The 22,890-nt window shown below is 41.5% G+C and overlaps 1 pseudogene; it reads left to right on the forward strand.

The window, feature by feature from the left end:
• Positions 1-616: 616 nt before the first annotated feature.
• The window catches only part of LOC117977777 (RANBP2-like and GRIP domain-containing protein 1), a 50,849-nt pseudogene continuing 28,575 nt past the window's right edge, over positions 617-22,890 (forward strand).

The following is a 22,890-nucleotide window of genomic DNA, read 5'->3' on the forward strand; positions in this document are numbered from 1 at the left end:
GCATGGTGGTGCATGCCTATGGTCCTAGCTTCTTGAGAGGCTGATGGAAGAGCATCGCAAATGAGAAGCGAGTGGCCACAAACCCTACTTCCTCTCCTTGTATGTAAGTTCAGAGAGAAAAAGCCATCATGGTAGTGGGGGTTATCCTGAGATGATACTGTCTTCATTTAAGGTCAGGAAGTGATGACAGTGCTTTGAGATGATGATGAAAGTAACAGAACAGTGGGAGGAGAGGGGATGTGGGATTGAGTCAGATTTAAGGAGATACAGAGCAGTTTGAGCATAAGGACCTTGTTGCTGAGGATTGACTGGGGAGGTCTAGGCTTCTGGTGGTGACTCAGATGGGCAGGGATGTGTGGCAATAGTCCTGGTAGTCTCTGAAGAGAGTATGAGCTACTGCAGTAATCACAGATGCTTTTCTTCACATATAGTTCTTGAGGCTTAGTTTCTGGGTTGTAAGCAACTCTCAGAAGGGACGAATAAGGTATATAGGATGGTGTTTTTGGTGGCATCATCATAAAACTAGACATAGTGGAATGGTGCTTTTTGGGAGCATGACTTGTTTAAAATTGCACAAGTGTTACTCTAATAATTTTTCTTTTTCCCCTCTAAATAGGAACAGCTTCTAGATTGTGAAGGTGAAGAGGGACGGAATAAACTTTTTGACTTGATTCAGTCAGAACTTTATGTAAGACCTGATGATGTCCATGTGAACATCCGGCTAGTGGAGTTGTATCGCTCAACTAAAAGATTGAAGGATGCTGTGGCCCGCTGCCATGAGGCAGAGAGGAACATAGCTTTGCGTTCAAGTTTAGAGTGGAATTCGTGTGTTGTACAGACCCTTAAGGTAGATAAAAGCTATTGGGTCTTTACATTTCTATGTAGGCAATTAGCATACATCTTTTTGTACTAAAGCAGCAGTGCCCCGCAGGACTTAAATTTCTTTTATTTAGGTAGAACAGTTATAAAATGAAATTTTTACCAGGATCAGTTAAATTTATAATGGGAAAATTGGGGAGATAACTATGATAAATGGATATATTTTTGGTGTTTTCATTTATAAGGTTGATGTAAAAATCAATGTAGTTTCACAAACGTGGTTGGAGTGAGAAAAGGAATTTGTAGGCATAAAATGGTTAATTTCTTAACACTTGATTAAGTTTTGTAACTTACTATTCATTCCACAAAATAGGAATATCTGGAGTCTTTACAGTGTTTGGAGTCTGATAAAAGTGACTGGCGAGCAACCAATACAGACTTACTGCTGGCCTATGCTAATCTTATGCTTCTTACACTTTCTACTAGAGATGTGCAGGAAAGTAGAGAATTACTGGAAAGGTGCGTTGACTTTGAGGAGAATGCTTTAGTATAAATTGTAGTTTTTCTTTTTGCAGTAAGTTCATTGCTCTAAATTTCTTTACTGAATCATTATTTCTGTAATGTACCTAGGAGTTATAGTTAATACAGTGAACCACTAGGAGGCAATCTTATTTTTCTTCTTTTACGGGGAAGTTCTAATTGGTTTTATATGACTTTCCTTTTTAGAGAACTCATAGTTCAAGCTTGATTAAAATTAGCCTTATGGTTAAATACTCAGTTTTGTCATAGTCACGCTTAAAATGAATGTTCTAACTGCTATTTCATATTTTATTTTTTATAATAGTATAATCTTGAGTGAAAATTAAAGTTCATCTGTCATCAGATGGCTAGGTTCACATGTACTAGTATAAGCACTTAGCATCACTGGTATTTCAGAAAATACTGTTTTAGCTAAGAAACAAAATAACTCAACTATGTGATTTACCTTTTTTCCTAAATTTTGATTTTGAAAACCAGTGTCTCCATTTTGAAAATAAATTCCATTGAACAAAAACATCACTTGGATTTGTATAAAGATGTTAGTTTAGAGCAGGGGTTGATTAGAACTTGTGGGCCAAATATGGCCCCTGCCTAATTTTGTTAATATTTATTGGAATACAGCATGCCTCTGTTTATGTATTGTCTGTGGCTGCTTACATACTACAAGGTTGGAGTTGAGTGGTTGCAGCAGAGATTGTATGCCTGTAAAGCCAGATTAGTAATCTCCTCCTTTTTGTAGAAAAAGTTTACTGATTGCTAGTTTAGGCTGTCCATTTGTTTGGAAGTTAATTTATTTCCCCATCTGGTATAAGGAAAGAAGTTCATTTCACTGAGTGCAGGGAGTAGGTAATTTTCTTGAAAAAGTACAAAGTGTCCTAAATTGGTAGGGTAAGAGCAGTGTCTAAAAGAACTAACATAACTTTAAGATTATTTTAGAAAACATGTAGGATGTTTTATTTTGTGTTCTTTGTATACTCAAATTTTTTGGTCACAAGTTCCTTTTACATTTTTCTTAAGGACATCAAAGATCTTTGTATGTGGGTTCCTTTTTTTCTTTCTTTCTTTCTTTTTTGTTTTTTGTTTTTTTTTTTGAGATGGAGTCTTGCTCTGTCACCAGGCTGGAGTGCAGTGGCACGACCTTGACTCACTGTAACCTCCGCCTCCTGGGTTCAGGCGATTCTCCTGCCTCAGCCTCCCGAGTAGCTGGGACCACAGGTGCACACCACCACGGCCAACTAATTTTTGTATTTTTAGTAGAGATGGGGTTCAGGATGGTCTCAATCTCTCTTTTTTTTTTTTGAGACTGAGTCTTGCTCTCGCCAGGTTGGCATGCAGTGGTGCAGTCTCGGCTCACTGCAACCTCTGCCTCCTGGGTTCAAGTGATTCTCTTGTCTCTGCCTCCTGAATAGGTGGGACTACAGGTGCCCGACACAACACCTGGCTAATTTTTTTTTTTTTTTTTTTTTTGAGACAGAGTCTCGCTCTGTCACCCAGCCGGGAGTACAGTGGCACAATCTCGGCTCACTGCAAGCTTCACAATTTCCTCTCAATGCTCTGAATAAGAGCTTATCCTCCTGCCTCAGGTTGTTCCCCACCAGGATGCCCCAGGAGGGCCCTGAGGACAGCCCTTGGCCCTCAGAGGGGGAGGCTCAGGAGGGGAGATGACCATGGGGATGGAGTCACTCAGGGGAGAATCTGGACCATGAGGGGGTGACTTGGGGGCCTGAGGGGAGGACACTGAGGAAGATAAAAAGCTGGTGCCACCCTAGGCAGTTTCACAGTGTGGCTTAGGGCGGTGGGTGACAGATGGTTTGTCAGATCAGTTAATCAGGACTCATGGGCCCTTTGTTACCCCCCTTGTGAACCTCCCAGGTTCACGCCATTCTTCTGCCTCAGCCTCCTGAGTAGCTGGGACTACAGGTGCCCACCACCACACTCGGCTAATTTTTTTGTATTTTTAGTAGAGACGGAGTGTCACCCTGTTAGCCAGGATGGTCTCGATCTCCTGACCTCATGATCTGCCCTCCTCGGCCTCCCAAAGTGTTGGGATTACAGGTGTGAGCCACCGCGCTCAGCCCACACCTGGCTAATTTTTGTATTTTTAGTAGAAACAGGGTTTCATCATGTTGGCCAGGATGGTCTCGATCTTTTTTTTTTGAGACGGAGTCTCGCTCTGTTGCCCAGGCTGGAGTGCAGTGGCGCCATCTCAGCTCACTGCAAGCTCTGTCTCCAGGGTTCACGCCATTCTCCTGCCTCAGCCTCCTGAGTTGCTGGGCCTACAGGTGCCCACCACCACACCCAGCTAATTTTTTATATTTTTAGTAGAGATGGGGTTTCACTGTGTTAGCCAGGATGGTCTTGATATCCTGACCTTGTGATCCGCCTGCCTCAGCCTCCCAAAGTGCTGGGATTACAGGCATGAGCCACCGCGCCTGGCTGGTCTCGATCTCTTGACCTCTTGATCTGTCTACCTTGGCCTCCCAAAGTACTGGAAGGTCTCAATCTCTTGACATTGTGATCCGCCTGCCTTGGCCTTCCAAAGTGCTGGGATTGCAGGTCTGAGCCACTGCACCCGGCCATATGTGGGTTATTTCTGTCAGTGTTTATTACATTAGAAATTAAAACAAATAAAAAATGTAATCCATTAAAAATGTAATAAGCCCTATTGTGTGTTAATAATAATAGCTTTTTTTTTTTTTTTTTTTTTTGAGACGGAGTTTTGCTCTTGTTGCCCAGGCTAGAGTGCAACAGTGTGATCTCGGATCACTGCAACCTCTGCTTCCCAGGTTCAAGTGATTCTCCTGCCTCAGCCTCCCAAGTAGCTGGAATTACAGGTGCCCACCACCACGCCTGGCTAATTTTTTGTATTTTTAGTAGAGATGGGGTTTCACCATGTTGGCTAGGCTGGTCTTGAACTCCTGACCTCAGGTGATCCACCTGCCTCAGCCTCCCAAAGTGCTGGAATTACATGTGTGAGCCACTGCACAGGGCCAACAATAGCATTTTTTATGAAAAATAATTATTTTCCAACAGCAAAAAAGTAGTCAGAAAAGTGTCATTGTTTTTGCATTTTTGTAAATCTTTTTAATGTCTCGCTTAATAGAACATAGCTAGATTCTCATTTACTTCCTCTTTCAGTCTGTAAAACTATTACATGTCATGAAGCCTCTAGAAAACTCAGCTCAGCGGGTCGCGGTGGCTCAGGCCTGTAATCCCAGCACTTTGGGAGGCCGAGGCGGGTGGATCACGAAGTCAGGAGATCGAGACCATCCCAGCTAACAATGGTGAAACCTTGTCTCTACTAAAAATAGAAAAAATTAGCCGGGCATGTTGGTACGCGCCTATAGTCCCAGCTGCTCGGGAGGCTGAGGCAGAAGAATCGCTTGAACCTGGGAGTCAGAGGTTGCATTAAGCCAAGATTGTGCCACTGCACTCCAGCCTTGTGACAGAGGGAGATTCTGTCTCCAAAAACAAAAACAAAAAAACTCAGCTCTACATACATGAGAAAATGAGTATGTAATATATAAATATTTTTTGGTATTATTGTAAAAGTAATTTTAACTTCATGGATCCCCTGAAGGGGTTTTTGAGCACCCTCAGAGATCTTCAGACCTCATTTGCTCTGGTTGCTTTATTGTAAGCCACTTTAAAATCATGCTTCACGTTTAAGTGTTTGCTTTTTGCTTTTACTTTTCTTCCAAAGTGAGGATTTGGAGAAACATTAGGATTTAGAAGAACTAATTTAGAATATAGATTACAAATAATAGGCCAGGCATAGTGGCTCATGCCTGTAATCCTAGCACATTGGTAAGCTGAGGTGGGCGGATCGTGAGGTCAGGAGTTCGAGACCAGCCTGGCCAACATAGTAAAACCCTGTCTCTACTAAAAATATAAAAAAAGTTTAGCGGGGCATCGTGGCAGGTGCCTGTAATCCCAGCTACTCAGGAGGCTGAGTCAGGAGAATCACTTGGACCTGGGAGGTGGAGGTTGCAGTGAGCTTAGATCGTGCCATTACACTCCAGCCCAGGCGATAGTGAGAGACTCCATCTCAAAAAAAAAAAAAAAAAGACAATTTATTTAACGCTGTAATGATCTATATAGTAAAAAGAGCAATTACTGTATTGATACTCAAATACCTGTCAGTTATTTACTTATAATTTGGAAATGGTATGTCTAATTTGAGAAATTACAACTGTTAATTAAATAATGAAATTATATGATCAGGAAGAAACTACAAAATAGTCTCCCAACTTTATCCTGGTTTATTTTGAAATGTGCACCTATAATCACTAATCTTATATTTATCCTGTGATTGGAGGGCTGGAAATAACTGGGAATAAGACATCATTTGAGAGGTTAAGCATGAAGTATAGGAAGTATGCAGGATAAAAGTAAGCATTAGATGATTCATAATTTATAACATGGGGAATAAGAATTATTAGAAGTTGAATGTGGAAGATGAAGCTTGAAATAAAATTTTTATTTTCTTTTGAATTAAATGAACCATGATTATTCACAGTGCAGTAAGTGTGTATCATCTGTTTGATATTTTCATATTACAGTTTTGATAGTGCTCTTCAGTCTGCGAAATCTTCTTTGGGTGGAAATGATGAACTGTCAGCTACTTTCTTAGAAATGAAAGGACATTTCTACATGCATGCTGGTTCTCTGCTCTTGAAGACGGGTCAGCATGGTAATAATGTTCAATGGCGAGCTCTTTCTGAGCTGGCTGCATTGTGCTATGTCATAGCATTTCAGGTAAGTCTTCCACTTGTAGGAGCAATTGACATTTCACGGAGTCTTGATGTGTTTTAAATGAAGGTGTGCTCTGGTATGTAATGACAATATGTGGACAAACCTGTGGAATTAAAGTTAAAATGAATTAGTCAATTTGATACAGTGGAAAATAACTAAGTATACACAATACTGGTGAGGCTGGTGAAACAGGGATGTCGAGTGCACTCTTGTCGAAAGCCTGCATTGCCATGATTTGTTTGTAGACAAATTTGAAGAGTTTGATCTTTTTACTCTGCCATTTTTGGGAACATGATAAAGATGTAATCTCATATTATGGGTAAAGCTTGATTCAAAAAGATGTGTTACTTGGACAAAATCCTAATAAGTAGATGTAGGGCAATGGCTTTATAGCCTATGATAGAAGAATATGATTGCAATTTAACATGTTAATTGAAACACATGTATATAACATTTATGACCGTATTGTGTATATGTAACAGTATATCTATTAATCTTTGAAAACATAAAACCTTTTCTTATTTTTTATTTTTTTATTTTTTTTGAGACCAAGTCTCTCTCTGTCGCCAGGCTGGGGTGCAGTGGCATGATCTCGGCTCACTGCAGCCTCCACCTCCTGGGTTCAAGTGATTCTCCTGCCTCAGCCTCCCGAGTAGCTGGGACTACAGGCCCGTGCTACCAAGCCCAGCTAATTTTTTGTATTTTTAATAGAGATGGGGTTTCACCATGTTGGCCAGGATGGTCACAATCTCTTGACCTCGTGATCTACCTGCCTTGGTCTCCCAAAGTGCTGGGGTTACAGGCGCAAGGCACTGTGCCTGGCGTGCCTGGCCTTTTTTTTTTTTTTTTTTTTTGAGATGGAGTCTCGCTCTGTCGCCCAGGCTGGAGTGCAGTGGCACGATCACGGCTCACTGCAAGCTCCGCGTCCCGAGTTCACACCATTTTCCTGCCTCAGCCTCCTGAGTAGCTGGGACTACAGGCACCCGCCACCACGCCTGGCTAATTTTTTTTTGTACTTTTAGTAGAGACGGGGTTTCACCGTGTTAGCCAGGATGGTGTCAATCTCCTGACCTAGTCATCCACCTCCCTCGGCCTCCCAAAGTGCTGGGATTTACAGGCGTGAGCCACCATGCCCGGCCTTTTTTTTTTTTTTTTTTTTTTTTTTTTTTAATGAGCTTGCATAACTTTTGAAAGGAAAAGAAATAAGCAGTCTTCCAAAAAAGCATTAAACCAGGCTTAGAAAAATGATTAATTTTAGAGAAGGATTTTTTGCTTGGGGAGGGAAAAAAAAGGATTCATTACTTTTAGAGAAGGTCCCTCCTTCTAATATAAATCTTTTTTTCTTTTTGAGACGGAGTTTTGCTCTTGTTGCCCAGGCTGGAGTGCAATGGCGCCATCTGGCTCACTGCAACCTCCGCCTCCCGGGTTCAAGCGATTGTCCTGCTTCAGCCTCCCGAGTAGCTGGGATTACAGGCACACGCCACCACGCCCATCTAATTTTGTATTTTTAGTAGAGACGAGGTTTCTCCATGTTGGTCAGGCTGGTCTTGAGCTCCTGAACTCAGATGATCTGCACGTCTTGCCCTCTCAAAGTGCTGGGATTACAGGCAGTGAGCCAGCATGCCCTGCCTAATATAAATCTTTTTATTTTTATTTGAGACGGAGTCTCGCTCTGTCACCAGGCTGGAGTGCAGTGGCGCAATCTCAGCTCACTGCAACCTGTGTCTCCTGGGTTCAAGTGATTCTCCTGCTTCAGCCTGTCACGTATCTGGGATTACAGGCACACACCACCATGCCTGGCTAATTTTTTGTATTTTTTAATAGAGATGGGGTTTCACCATGTTAGCCAGGATGGTCTCGATCTTCTGACCTCGTGATCCACCCGACTCGGCCTCTCAAAGTGCTGGGATTACAGGTATGAGCCATCGAGCCCGGGCTGTAAATCTTTTAAAAACACCGTTGATAGAGAGTTCACATGTTAAGTGCTAATATTTGCTCAGTAGAAACTTCTGTGTTCATAAGGAGTGGATTAGTGAAAATTAATGGATTTAGTGAGGTTCACTAGGTAATACAAACATTAAAAGGTTCTTATAGAAATTCTCAAGTAACTGATAGTTCTTATTTTTATTTATTTTAATTTTTTTTTGAGACGGAGTCTCTCTCTGTCACCCAGGCTGGAGCACAGTGGCACGACCTCGGCTCACTGCAAGCTCTGCCTCCTGGGTTCACGCCATTCTCCTGCCTCAGCCTCCCGAGTAGCTGGGACTACAGGCACCCACCACCACGCCTGGCTAATTTTTTTGTATTTTCAGTAGAGATGGGGTTTCACCGTGTTAGCCAGGATGGTCTCGATCTCCTGACCTCATGATCCGCCCACCTTGGCCTCCCAAAGTGCTGGCATTACAGGCATGAGCCACCGCGCCCTGCCAATAGTTCTTATTTTTAATGGAAACTTTAAAATTTATCTGTCTGTGTGTCTATTAGAGTCTTGCTGTGTCACCCAGGCTGGAGTGCAGTTGCGTAATCGTAGCTCACCGTAACATTGAACTGGGCTCGAGCTTCCCAGAGTGCTGGGATTATAGGTGTGAGCTACTGCGCACAGCCTAAATTTTTTTGATATGTAGTTTTGGGAGGCAGAGTCTCACTCTTGCTCTGGCTGGAGTGCAGTGGCATGATCATAGCTCACTGCATCATCGAACTCCTGGGCTCAAGTGATCCTCTCCTGCTTCAGCCTCAGCTCAGTAGCTGGGACTACAGGTGCCTGCCACCATGCCTGGCTACATTGTTAAATTTTTTGTAAAGAACAAGGTCTTGCTATGTTTCCCAGGCTGGTTGGTCTTGAACTCCTGGCTTCAAGTGATCCTTCTGCCTTGCCCTCCCAAAGTGCTGAGATTACAGGTATGAGCCACCACACCTGACTGTGAACTTTTAATCATAATAAGTTAGTTTCCCTCTTAATCCATTCACTCAGGTCTCCTTTCCTAGATGACAGCTACTGTTAGGAGTTTCTTGGGTGTTCAGAAATATTTTTTGCATATGCAAATGTGCAATACATTCTTTCTCTGCTTTTAAAAAATATTGTGCCTCAATGTGGGTGTGCTTTACCTATTGCCAGATGCCTTGCTTTTCTAAATGTTTCTTCATTGTTCCACTTCAGCACAGAGACACCTACCTCAGTCTTTATTAACTACCACATATTTGTGTAGAATGAATATATAATAGAAACATCTTAGATGCTTGTATTTTATTTGATCAGTTTATTTTAAAGCTTAATGATCAAATGATTATAAGCATAAAATGTAGGTTATGTGCTGGCATTTGGGTATTTAAGAATTGGCTAACTTTTATGGCAAGATTTTCAGACTCTTAATCAGAGGAATACTGTGGTTCTAGTAAGTACATCTGCATTGCAGCTAGGTAGTTAACAAAGTATCTTGAAACCTTTTAGTTAAGATGAGGAAATAGCCAGGCGTGGTGGCTCATGCCTATAATCTTAGCACTTTGGGAGGCTGAGGCGGGTGGATCACTTGAGGTCAGGAGTTTGAGACCATCCTGACCAACATGGTCAAACCCCATCTCTACTAAAAATACAAAAATTAGCCACGCCTGGTGGCAGGTGCCTGTAGTCCCAGCTACTTGAGAGGCCGAGACAGGAGAATTGCTTGAAACCAGGAGGCGGAGGTTGCAGTGAGCCAAGATCGTGCCACTGCAGCACTGCAGCCTGGCAACAGAGCGAGACTCCATCTCAAAAAAAAAAAAAAAAAAAAAAGGAAATAGTGAATTGAGATGATTTGATTGAGTGGATTCACAACTAATTAACTGGTCACAAATTCAACTGTTGAATAATTTTGTAAAAGAGGCCGGGTTTATGAATTGAGGTCAGTTTGAAAACAAAAAGAATGATGTCAACATTTTGTTTCTTATTTTGTGTGCTCTTTTCAACATATAGATGACAAACTTTGACATGATGTTTAGAAAACTTGTGAGTAAAAGGATAGGTGATACGAATATTTCTAAAATTCAAAATCAGAAGCTTTTAGGTTCATAAATCATATATTTTGAAAAATGAGCATATTTGGAAAGAATTATATATACATGGTTTAAAATTCTGGCGGCTCTTAAGAATATGCTATGAAGACTCCTTTCTGTTCCCTAGTTATTTACTTTCTCCACCCCCAAAGAAACTAATGTTATTGCTTTCTTGTGTGTTCTTCAGGAAATGTTTTATGCATCTCCAAGTAAACACACATATATCCCCTGTCTTTAAAAGAAGGAGGAAAACATTTGAACATTGCATTTACTTTATTTCCATTAACTGTATTTTGGAGATGTTTCCATGTCAGTATATATAAAGGGCATTCTCATTAGTTTGGATGCTTGCATATTATTCCATTGTATGGATGTACTGTAGTTTTGGAGTTTTTAAAACCAGGGTCCTAAAGCCAGGACATTAGCTTGCTTTTACTTTTTTTTTTAATGCTACTTCAAGTAATTTAGCAATGATTAACTTGTGCCATGAATTCCTGAAAGAATTGCAGTATCAAAGTATATCTGTGCATTTATAATTTTTAGAGCTGTTGCCAAATATCTAACCCTAAAGAGGTTGTATCAAATTACATTTCCACCACCAATTAAGAAAGTGGTGATAGAATTAAAAGCCGATGCTCTAGTCACCCATATAGTTACTTTTGGCATGTTTCTAGTAAGCGGGCATTGCCTATGACTGGACGTTTTCAGTGATGGACATTCATTACTTTTCAAGATAGCCCAGTGCATCTTTAGGTGGTTTGGCTCTTGGTACTTCCTTATATAGAATAAAAATATTCTTCAAGCCTTCTACCTGTTGGTCTTGTTTCTTCTTTTGATGATTTCTTTTATAAAATAATTTTAATATGTGAAGGCAGCTGTCACGTCTTCCCTTCGCCATTCTATTCATCATGCTTTTTTTTTTTCATAGGTTATTGCATTAGGATCTCTTTAATTTCCTGGTTGTCCCATTTATTCTAGTGCTATCCCCTATTATCCATACTCTGAAAATGTGTTATCTACAATGTGGCATTTCCAAGTGTCATTTCACCTGTACTTTTTAAAGTAGGGTGTCATATCTACTCAAATAGGACAACATCTGCTGTTGTCCTATTTATGCAGGGTAGAAAAGTAATGTAATTAAATTTTCCATTTCTCTGAATGTAACATGAATGTGCTTTTAGTAGAAACTAATTTCTCAGAGCTGCTCTGTGTATGCTTTTTTTTTTTTTTTCTTTTGTTGGAGATAGGGTCTCACTCTGTCGCCCAAGCTGGAGCACAGTGGCATGATCATGGCTCACTGCAGCCTTGACCTCCTGGATTTAAGTGATCCTCCTGCCTCAGCCTCCTGAGTAGCTGGGACCACAGGTGTGTGCCACCACGCCTGGCTAATTAAAAAAAACTTTTTTTAGAGATAGGGTCTCACCGTGTTGTTCAGGCTGGTCTTGAACTCTGGGCTCAAGTGATCCCCCCACCTTGGCCTCCCAAAGTGCTGGGATTACAGGTGTGAGCCAACATGTCTGGCCCCTCTCTTTTTTTTTTTTTTTTTTGCGATGGAGTCTCACTCTTTCACCCAGGCCAGAGTGCAATGGCGCAGTCTCGGCGCACTACTACCTCTGCCTCCCAGGTTCAAGCTATCCTTGTGCCTCAGCCTCCCGTGTAGCTGGAATTAACAGGTGTGTGCCACCATGCCTGGCTCTTTGTTTTTTTTTTTATTATTTTTAGTAGAGACTGGGTTTCACCATGTTGGCCAGGCTGGTCTCGAACTCCTGACCTCAAGTGATCAGCCCACCTTGGCCTCCCACAGTGTTGGGATTACAGGTGTGAGCCACCACGCCTGTACCTGGCCTATCTTTCATAGGTTATATAAATTCCTTGGTTCCCAGTTTTTGCAGTCTTTTCCAATTCAGTTTAATTAATGGTTAACTGTTCATTCATTATCAAAAAAAGTACAGTGTAATAGATAAGACCATGTTACTATTAGAAGTATGGGTATCATCAAATTAAGATTTTTGATTCTAAAATTATTAGGTTCCAAGACCAAAGATTAAATTAATAAAAGGTGAAGCTGGACAAAATCTGCTGGAAATGATGGCCTGTGACCGACTGAGCCAATCAGGTAATAGTAATATTAAACTAATTTAATTTAAAAAGAAAAAGGAATTTCTGTTAAGGCATATCTTATGATAAAATCTCCATCTGTCCAGGAGATAATTTGTCAAAATTATTTCTTTTTGCCGTATCAGTTAAGAGCAATAGGTATGGAAGAGATGCGAAGAAATAGCACATTCTTTAAAAAAAATGAATATTTGATATTGTTTGTTCCTATGTGGAGAGGATTTCTTAACTCTTTCTTCATCTGGCTGCTAGAGCCTCTATCCTGAATATTTAGTCACTTCCTGAACTAAGTATAATTATTGATTTGCCAACCATTTAACACCAGCTGATTCTAAAAACACTGCTGTGGGGATATAAAGATGAAGAAGATATGGATCTGTCTTAAAGAGCTGAGAGCATAGTGAGGAAGATAGAAGATATATACTTACCTTATATTAGGCTCTTGGAATTTGTGGATTTTTTCCCCCCATTTTTGGCTTGGGATGAATCCTAAAGGTCTGTTGTGTATTACCTCTGATTTTGTTAAGATACAAACTTTAAGGTAGTTAGATGGCCATTGAATCAAGCAGTGAACTGAAGAAACATAATGCTTTCTATAAGGAGCAGTTTTGATATAAAATTGGATGAATTTTGTAAAGAGCAAGATGTAATATTAAATCAAAGTTATTATAAGCTTTGGTGTATAGTTAGGCTGTTGGCCAAAGCTCACATTGCTCTTTTATTCCATAGCCCACTTTTTTTGTGGGAGTTAGGCTTTCAGTCCTTAAAGTGACTTTCTACTTTTTTCCTTTTCTCTTTTCCTTCTACGCTTGCAGGGCTCTCATAAGTGCCTTTGCATGTTGTCACAGTTAGATAAAAATTGCCTGTATTTTTTTTTTATGTCTTTGATCTGGGCATCCCGAGGGTGCCTCTGTAAGTGTGCTGAGACACAACTGTGTAGTGGTAACCAAACCTAATTGCCCAGCAGAATTAACTCGAAGGAGGGTTTTTTTTAAAAGTTCCATTGAAATATAATTTGTATACCATACGCTTCACCCATTTAAAGTGTACAGTTCAGTGGCTTTTACTGTGTTCGTAGAGTATTACCACTGTCACCACAGTCAGTTTTCGAAGATTTTCATCACTCCATGAGGAATTCCATACCTATTAGCAGTTACTTCCCATTTTACCCAAACCTCTCAGCCTTGGCAACCGCTCATCTGTCTCTGTAGGTTTGCCTATTCTGAACATTTTACATAAATGGAATCATATAGTATGTGGTCTTTTGTGACTGGCTTCTTTCATTTAGCAAGGTTTTCAAGGTTCATCTGTGTTATAGCATGTATCAGTACTTTATCCGAGGACTATGATTTTTTGATTGCTTACTGTAAACCTATGGAATAAAAATCTCTGGGAACAAGGCCTGGAAATAATTCTTTTTTTTTTTTTCCTGAGACAGTCTTACTCTGTCGCCCAGGCTGGAGTGCAGTGGCGTGATCTCGGCTCACTGCAAGCTCCGCCTCCTGGGTTCACGCCATTCTCCTCCCTCAGCCTCCCCAGTAGCTGGGACTACAGGCACCTGCCACCAGGGCCGGCTAATTTTTTTTTTTATTTTTTTTTTGTATTTTTAGTAGAGATGGAGTTTCACTGTGTTAGCCAGGATGGTCTTGATCTCCTGACCTCATTATCCACCCAGCTTGGCCTCCCAAAGTGCTGGGATTACAAGCATGAGCCACCGTGCCCAGCTGGAAATAATTCTTAAAAGCTGTTTAAAGGAGGATTCTGATGAGCCAGGTTTAGAAATCAGTGTATCAGATCAGAGAATAAGAGCTTGTCCCTGTTCTCCTATGGCCACTTAAATCCAGACCTTTTCATCTAAAATGCAAATATGTTTGGCATTTTTCATATACATTCCTGTCTTTTTTCCCCCTTCTGCTGTCTTATGTAGATACTGAGAATATTAAACCTTTACTCTTTTCATTTGCTACATAAGCACCCGTTTTGTTGTCCAGCTGTATTTTTGGGGTTGGAGGGTTAGGTCTGCAATAATCATGTTATTTCCCCTTTGGGTATACAAATGAGACAACGTGAGCAAATACAATCTGTATTTATAAAGTGATGGAAATAACTTAAATTTTTTTTTCAGGGCACATGTTGCTAAACTTAAGTCGTGGCAAGCAAGATTTTTTAAAAGAGGTTGTTGAAACTTTTGCCAACAAAAGCGGGCAGTCTGCATTATATGATGCTCTGTTTTCTAGTCAGTCACCTAAGGATACATCTTTTCTTGGTAGTGATGATATTGGAAACATTGATGTACAAGAACCAGAGCTTAAAGATTTGGCTAGATACGATGTTGGTAAGTTATATGTTTCAGAGGAAATGGTCTCCATCTTAATTCTTATAAATTGCCCATAATCTTATTACCCAGAAATAATGACTTAATATTTTCCTGTATTCCTTTTGTGTGTGGGTTGGGCTGGGGGGAGTTTGAATGTGTTGCTGTGGGGGTGGCATGTATTTTTTGTTGTTGTTGTTGTTTTTGAGACCAAGTTTTGCTCTTGTCACCCATGCTGGAGTGCAGTGGTGCGATCTCGGTTCACTGTAACCTCTGCCTCCCGGTTCAAGTAATTCTACTGCCTCAGTCTCCCAAGTAGCGGGATTACAAATGCCCACCACCACGCCCAGCTAATTTTTTGTATTTTTAGTAGAGACGGGATTTCATCATGTTGGTCAGGCTGGTCTCAAACTTCTGACCTCAGGTGATCCACCTGCCTTGGCCTCCCAAAGTGCTGGGATTACAGGTGTGAGCCACCACGACCAGCCTTGTTGTATTTTGAGACAGGGTCTCACTGTGTCACCTGGGCTGGAGTGTAGTGGCATGATCGTAGGTCACTGCTGCCTTGAACTTCTGGGCTCAAGGGATTCTCTTGCCTCAGCCTCCTGAGTAGCTGGTACCATAGGCACATGCCACTCGGCCCAGATAATTTTTTTTTTAATTGGTAGAGACAGGGTCTCCCTTTGTTGCCCGGGCTAGTCTCCAACTCCTAGGCTCAAGTGATCCTCCTGCCTAAGCCCCCCAAAGTGTTGGGATTAGGCCCGACACAGTGGCCCATATCTGTAATCCCAGCACTTTGGGAGGCCGAGGCGGGCAGATCACCTGAGATCAGCAGTTCGAGACCATCCTGGCCAACATGGTGAAACCCCGTCTCTACTAAAAATACAAAAATTACCCGGGGGTGGTGGCATGTGCCTGCAGTCCCTACTCAGGAGGCTGAGGCAGGAGAATTGCTTCAACCCAGGAGGTGGATTTTGCAGTGAGCCAAGATCACACTGCTGCACTACAGCCTGGGCGACAGAGCGAGACTTTGTCTCAAAAACAAAAAGTGTTGGAATTATAGGCATGAGCCACTGCATCTGGCCATATTTTTCATCTAAATGGTTATGTATGATTTATCTTGCTTCCTTCATGAATTCTCTCCCATAGTCTCTGTATTAAAACTATAAATATCACTTTTATTGGCAATATAATCTTTTTTATGAAGTAGTCATAATTTGCTTGCTACTTTCTGTTATTGGGCATCCAAGTTTTCTCAACTTTTCCACTGTTAATAATCATACTCTGATAAAAACTTCAACAAAATGTGTCTTCATTGCAAGTTATTTCCATAGAGATACCTAAAAACAGAATTACTGAGACAAAGGACATGAACATCTTTAAGTCTTGCAAATTGCCAAAATGACAGAAAGATTATACCTCTTCATGCTTCCAGAAGCACATAACCTTTTCTTTTCTTTTTTTTGAGAGAGAGTCTCACTCTGTCACCCAGGCTGGAGCACAGTGGTGCAATCTCGGCTCACTGCAACTTCCGCCTGCCAGGTTCAAGCAATTGTCTTGCCTCAGCCTCCCAAGTAGCTGGGACTATAGGCACGTGACACTGTGCTCGGCTAATTTTTTGTATTTTTAGTAGAGACGGAGTTTCACTATGCTGGCCAGGCTGGTCTCGAACTCCTGACTGCGCATAACTTTTTCAATATTGACTTTCTTGTAGAAAAACAGATTTCTTTACTGTACTGATGGATTAATATAGTGGTGTTCCATTGCTTTAATGACTTAAAGGAAAACCCATTGTTTTGGGGTTTCTTATTAGGTTAGGTGTTCTTTATTTGGCTTTTGTCAGTTGATTTTGGTTTATTGAGTTCTAGTCAGTGTCATTTTTTAAGATGGACTTAAACATTCTTCATCACTACTATTTTTATTAAAATTTCTAGAAATAATCAAGTGAGAATGCATTTAATAAGAACATGAGATTTTGCCTAACATAGAATTCCCTCCAGCTTTGATATAGAAAAGCAGTTATATAATTAAGATATATATAATGTGAATTGTTTATGTTGGCAAAACTAATGGCACAAGGAAAAATTTCAAACCCTTAAGCCAATTTTTTAATTTTATTTCAGGTGCTATTCGAGCACATAATGGTAGTCTTCAGCACCTTACTTGGCTTGGCTTACAGTGGAATTCATTGCCTGCTTTACCTGGAATCTGAAAATGGCTAAAACAGCTTTTCCATCATTTGCCCCAGGAAACCTCAAGTCTTGAAACAAATGCACCTGAATCAATATGTATTTTAGATCTTGAAGTAAGCAAAGATTTTAACAAATTAAATATTCTGAATTTTGTTTAATTTTTTTTTCTAACTTAACTTTTCCTTAAATAAAACAGGTATTTCTCCTTGGAGTAGTATATACCAGCCACTTACAATTAAAGGAGAAATGTAATTCTCACCACAGCTCCTATCAGCCGTTATGCCTGCCCCTTCCTGTATGTAAACAGCTTTGTACAGAAAGACAAAAATCTTGGTGGGATGCGGTTTGTACTCTGATTCACAGAAAATCAGTGTTTAAGTAGTAAAACAAAAATACTGCTTTCACTTAGTAAGTAGGTTTTACCAGGGATTTAATCCTCATGTGAAGATTTAATTTGTCATGTGACCCATTAACATATATGTAAGCGCTGAACTGTGTATTTAGAAAGCAATTTTAGTAAATTGAACTATTTTTTAGACCTAGAAACTCAGCAAAATTGAGACTTCTAGTTCAGCATGAAATAAACACTCTAAGAGCCCAGGAAAAACATGGCCTTCAACCTGCTCTGCTTGTACATTGGGCAAAATGCCTTCAGAAAATGGTGAGTTATAAAGTATAATCATTTTTAAAGAACTTTACCTTAATTTTTTAAAATCATGAACTTTTTATTGAAAGTTTTTTTGTTCTGAAAACAGCAGCTTGGTCATATTATGACAGATGTGTTTTTTATTGCTGCAAAATAGTTAATGTAGTTAAATATAAGCACTTAGAGGAGCAATGCCTGGCACACAGTGAATGTTACATATTAGCTGAGGTGTTACTGTTATTCCTTAGTAATTAAGTTCTGATAATTATTCAGCCTGAAAATTAAAAAAAAAAATTAGCACAAGGCTTTGTAGGTAAGACCATTATAGATCTTTCTAAATATTTAAGGTGTGTTTTGTGTCACCATTAGGTGTAGATGGTCAGCCTTTTGAACAAACTGACACTACAGAAGAGGCAGGTTTCAGCTATCTAAAAATGGCAACTGTTAAAAAGTAGTTGGGATTGCTACGTTAGGGTGGTATCATTAGAAGCATTTAAAAGTTGAGTGTAGAGGCCGGGTGCGGTGGCTCACACCTGTAATCCCAGCACGTTAGGAGGCCAAGGCGGGCAGATCACAAAGTCAGGAGATCGAGATCATTCCTGGCTAACATGGTGAAACCCCGTCTCTACTAAAAATACAAAAAAAAAAAACCTCTACTAAAACTACAAAATTAGTCAGACATGGTGGCAGGTGCCTGTAATCCCAGCTACTTGGGAAGCTGAGGCAGGAGAATTGCTTGAGCCTGCACGGCAGAGGTTGCAGTGAGTTCACTGGTATTAAGGTGGTTTAGTTATTACAGTATTTGGAAGTTGAACAAATGACTATTGAGGTACCATTTGGTTTTGACTTGAAATTTTAGCCAGTTCTTACAACTTGTAAATGAACTTTAGATCTAATCATGCGTGATCCTTAAAGTTGTGTGCTTTTAACTTTCTTTTTTAGGGCAGCGGTCTTAATTCTTTTTATGATCAACAAGAATACATAGGGAGAAGTGTTCATTATTGGAAGAAAGTTTTGCCATTGTTGAAGATAATAAAGAAGAACAGTATTCCTGAACCTATTGATCCTCTGTTTAAACATTTTCATAGTGTAGATATTCAGGTAACAGAGTTCCTTTATGAATTTATTGGAGATGGGAATTTCCAGTTTATAAACAAAGACGTGGAGCTATAAACTGCTTAAATTAGCTGCCTTGTTATTTAACGGTAATCTTGTTTTCTAAATTCACTAGCTCTCACAGATAAGATATGACAGAGAAGAATAATGAGATGTTTGTCTCTTAAGATCATATAAAATCTTTGGAAAATCATTTGGGTTTTATATTCTGAGTATAAACAATTTGACTAAAAACTATTCTGTGTGCTTAGGCATCAGAAATTGTTGAATATGAAGAAGACACACACATAACTTTTGCTATATTGGATGCAGTAAATGGAAATATAGAAGATGCTATGACTGCTTTTGAATCTATAAAAAGTGTTTTCTTATTGGAATCTTGCACTGGTAAGTAGATGCAGTACTTGAGCTAAAAGTTTTATTTATTTATTTATTATATTTTTAAAAGACGGGGTTTCTCTGTTGGCCAGGCTAGAGTGCAGTGGCACAATCTTGGCTCACTGCAACCTCTGCTTCCCAGGCTCAAGCGATTCTTGTGCCTCAGCTCCTGAGTAGCTGGGATTACAGGCATGAGCCACCATGCATGGCCAAGCTGAAAGTTTTTTGTTTTAAAAAGCTAATGATTTCATAAAAGCACTATTTGTATAGATTTTTCACAGGAAGGCAGAAGACATTGCAAATGATGCCCTTTCTCCTGAAGAACAAGAAGAATGCAAAAATTATCTGAGAAAGACCAGGGGTTACCTAATAAAGATTTTAGATGACAGTGATTCAAATCTTTCAGTGGTCAAGAAAGTAAGTATCAGGTTGTTGTATGTATGTTCTTACTGATAACCCACTGGTCAGTGTTTTTGCGTTGGTGTTATATTTTGGTAATTTCAAAAATACTCAGTAATATGTTGTTATTAATGCACAGAAGGGATGTGTGTGTCTAAATGCTTATATTTGCTTGCTTTGTCTTAGGTTTGGTGTGTCTTTTTAAACTTGAGAATCTAGGTATATGCTCTTAAAAAGTACTTCTTGGAGAATTAGAAAAGATTTCTAAGATAAGACATTGATTTTGTTATCTTAGCAGTGTAATCAAAACAAATATTATAACCTCAGGACTAATTCTTAATGAACTTTGCTGAAATTGAAAGTTGTTGCTGACAACTTAAGAGCATTTCTTCTCATCGTCATCAGCCATTATGAACGCCCTTGTTTTCTTGCTGTCAGCTGTTTGAGATTGTCATGATGATGTTGAATTATGTTCAGTCTTCTGAGTGTTTTGTTGGTTAATTTGTGTTACTACTCTTTTATTAGGATTTATGTTGTCTGGTGTATTGTAGCATCTGTATTTCTGTCACCATTGAAAATCAGTTAGAAAACATCAGTAACTTATTTTGTTCACTTGGAAAAGCTTTCCAAGTTAACATTCCTCTACAATTATCATGGTTAACAGAAGTAATAGAGCATGGACTTTAGAATCAGAAGATGTTAGGTTGTACAACACTTTTCTGTGTTCATGAAGAAAAAAATAGAATAAAGACAAAATAATAATACAAAACAGCAGAAAAACAAAGAAAAAAGATAATTAAAAAACACTTTCATGTGTATTATTATTTAAAGTGTAAAGTGCTTATTAAAGTGACAAATGTAAATAAGATAAAATATATCATTTTAGAGTTTTTACTTTTGGAATTTTTTGCAAATGAAAGCCCTTAATTAATGTCTTTTATTTTTAGTTGCCTGTGCCCCTGGAATCTGTAAAAGAGATGCTTAAGTCAGTCAGGCAGGAACTCGAAGACTATAGTGAAGCAGTTCCTCTTTATAAAAATGGTTCTTTGCGAAATGCAGATTCAGAAATAAAACATTCTACACCATCTCCTACCAAATATTCACTATCACCAAGTAAAAGTTACAAGGTAAACAGGAAAGAATGGAATCATTTCATTGTGAAATTGTTTCTGTTCTAAGTGTTTTAAATGCTCTTTATTATTTTTATTTTTTTTTAGTATTCTCCCAAAACACCACCTCGATGGGCAGAAGATCAGAATTTTTTTTTAATTAATTAATTATTTATTTATTTATTTTATTGATCATTCTTGGGTGTTTCTCACAGAGGGGGATTTGGCAGGGTCATAGGACAATAGTGGAGGGAAGGTCAGCAGATAAACAAGTGAACAAAGGTCTCTGGTTTTCCTAGGCAGAGTGTTTGTGTCCCTGGGTACTTGAGATTAGGGAGTGGTGATGACTCTTAACGAGCATGCTGCCTTCAAGCATCTGTTTAACAAAGCACATCTTGCACCACCCTTAATCCATTTAACCCTGAGTGGACACAGCACATGTTTCAGAGAGCACAGGGTTGGGGGTAAGGTCACAGATCAACAGGATCTCAAGGCAGAAGAATTTTTCTTAGTACAGAACAAAATGAAAAGTCTCCCATGTCTACCTCTTTCTACACAGACACGGCAACCATCCGATGTCTCAATCTTTTCCCCACCTTTCCCCCCTTTCTATTCCACAAAACCGCCATTGTCATCATGGCCCGTTCTCAATGAGCTGTTGGGTACACCTCCCAGATGGGGTGGTGGCCGGGCAGAGGGGCTCATCACTTCCCAGTAGGGGCGGCCGGGCAGAGGCGCCCCTCACCTCCCGGACGGGGTGGCTGGCCGGGCGGCGGGCTGACCCCCCCACCTCCCTCCCGGACGGGGCAGCTGGCCGGGCGTGGGGCTGACCCCCCCACCTCCCTCCCGGACGGGGTGGCTGGCCGGGTGGGGGGCTGACCCCCCCACCTCCCTCCCGGATGGGGCGGCTGGCCGGGCGGGGGGCTGACCCCCCCCACCTCCCTCCCGGACGGGGCGGCTGGCCGGGCAGAGGGGCTCATCACTTCCCAGTAGGGGCGGCCGGGCAGAGGCGCCCCTCACCTCCCGGACGGGGTGGCTGGCCAGGCGGCGGGCTGACCCCCCCACCTCCCTCCCGGACGGGGTGGCTGGCCGGGCGGGGGCTGACCCCCCCCACCTCCCTCCCGGACGGGGTGGCTGCCGGGCGGAGACGCTCCTCACTTCCCAGACAGGGTGGCTGCCAGGCGGATGGGCTCCTCACTTCTCAGACGGGGCGGCTGCCGGGCGGAGGGGCTCCTCACTTCTCAGACAGGGCGGTTGCCGGGCAGAGGGTCTCCTCACTTCTCAGATGGGGCGGCTGGGCAGAGACGCTCCTCACCTCCCAGACGGGGTCACGGCTGGGTAGAGGTGCTCCTCACATCCCAGACGGGGTGGCGGGGCAGAGGCGCTCCCCACATCTCAGACGGTGGGTGGCCGGGCAGAGACGCTCCTCACTTCCTAGATGGGATGGCGGCCGGGCAGAGATGCTCCTCACTTTCCAGACTGGGCAGCCAGGCAGAGGGGCTCCTCACGTCCCAGACGATGGGCGGCCAGGCAGAGACACTCCTCACTTCCCAGACAGGGTGGCGGCGGGGCAGAGGCTGCAATCTCGGCACTTTGGGAGGCCAAGGCAGGTGACTGGGAGGTGGAGGTTGTAGCGAGCCGAGATCACGCCACTGCACTCCAGCCTGGGCACCATTGAGCACTGAGTGACCAGAATTCTTTACTGAAAATGATTTGCCAAGAAGTAAAGGCCGTTACGGTAAGTCACTTAATTTCTCTAGCTGTACTTTTTATTCCAAGATTCCTTCCCTGGCCACTCTCTCACTTTTTTTCTGAAGCTGGTCAAAATGTCCCCTTGCCATCCAAATAGTATGGCAAGGGGACATTTTGGTCTTTTTTTTTTTTTTTTTAAGGCAGGATCTTGTTGTGCAGGCTGGAGTACAGTGGTATGATCACAGCTTACTGCAGCTTCGACCTCCTAGCTCAAGAGAGCCTCTTGGCTTAGCCTGCCACGAAGCCAGGACTACAGACAGTCACACGCCACTAGGCCCAGCTAATTGTAATTTTTGTAGAGATGGAATTTTTCCATGTTGCCCAGGGTGGCCTTGAACTCCTGGCTCAAACAGTCCTCCTGCTTCAGTGTCCCAAAGTGCTGGGATTGCAGGTGTGAGCCATGGTGCCCAGCCTACATACCTTGGTCTTGACCCTTTACCATATTTTGTTTTGTTTTGTTTTGAGATGGAGTCTCACTCTGTTGCCCAGTCTGGAGTGCAATGGTGCGATCTTGGCTCACTGCAACCTCCACCTCCCAGGTTCAAGCGACTCTCCTGCCTCAGCCTCCCGAGTAGCTGGGATTACAGGCACCCACCACCAGGCCCAGCTAATTTTTGTATTTTTAGTAGACACAGAGTTTCACCATGTTGGCCAGGCTGGTTTTGAACTTCTGACCTCAGGCGATCTGCCCGCCTTGGCCTCCCAAAGTGCTGGGATTACAGGTGT

Source organism: Pan paniscus, chromosome 12 (assembly GCF_029289425.2).
Source record: "Pan paniscus chromosome 12, NHGRI_mPanPan1-v2.0_pri, whole genome shotgun sequence".
In the NCBI taxonomy this organism is placed as follows: domain Eukaryota; kingdom Metazoa; phylum Chordata; class Mammalia; order Primates; family Hominidae; genus Pan; species Pan paniscus.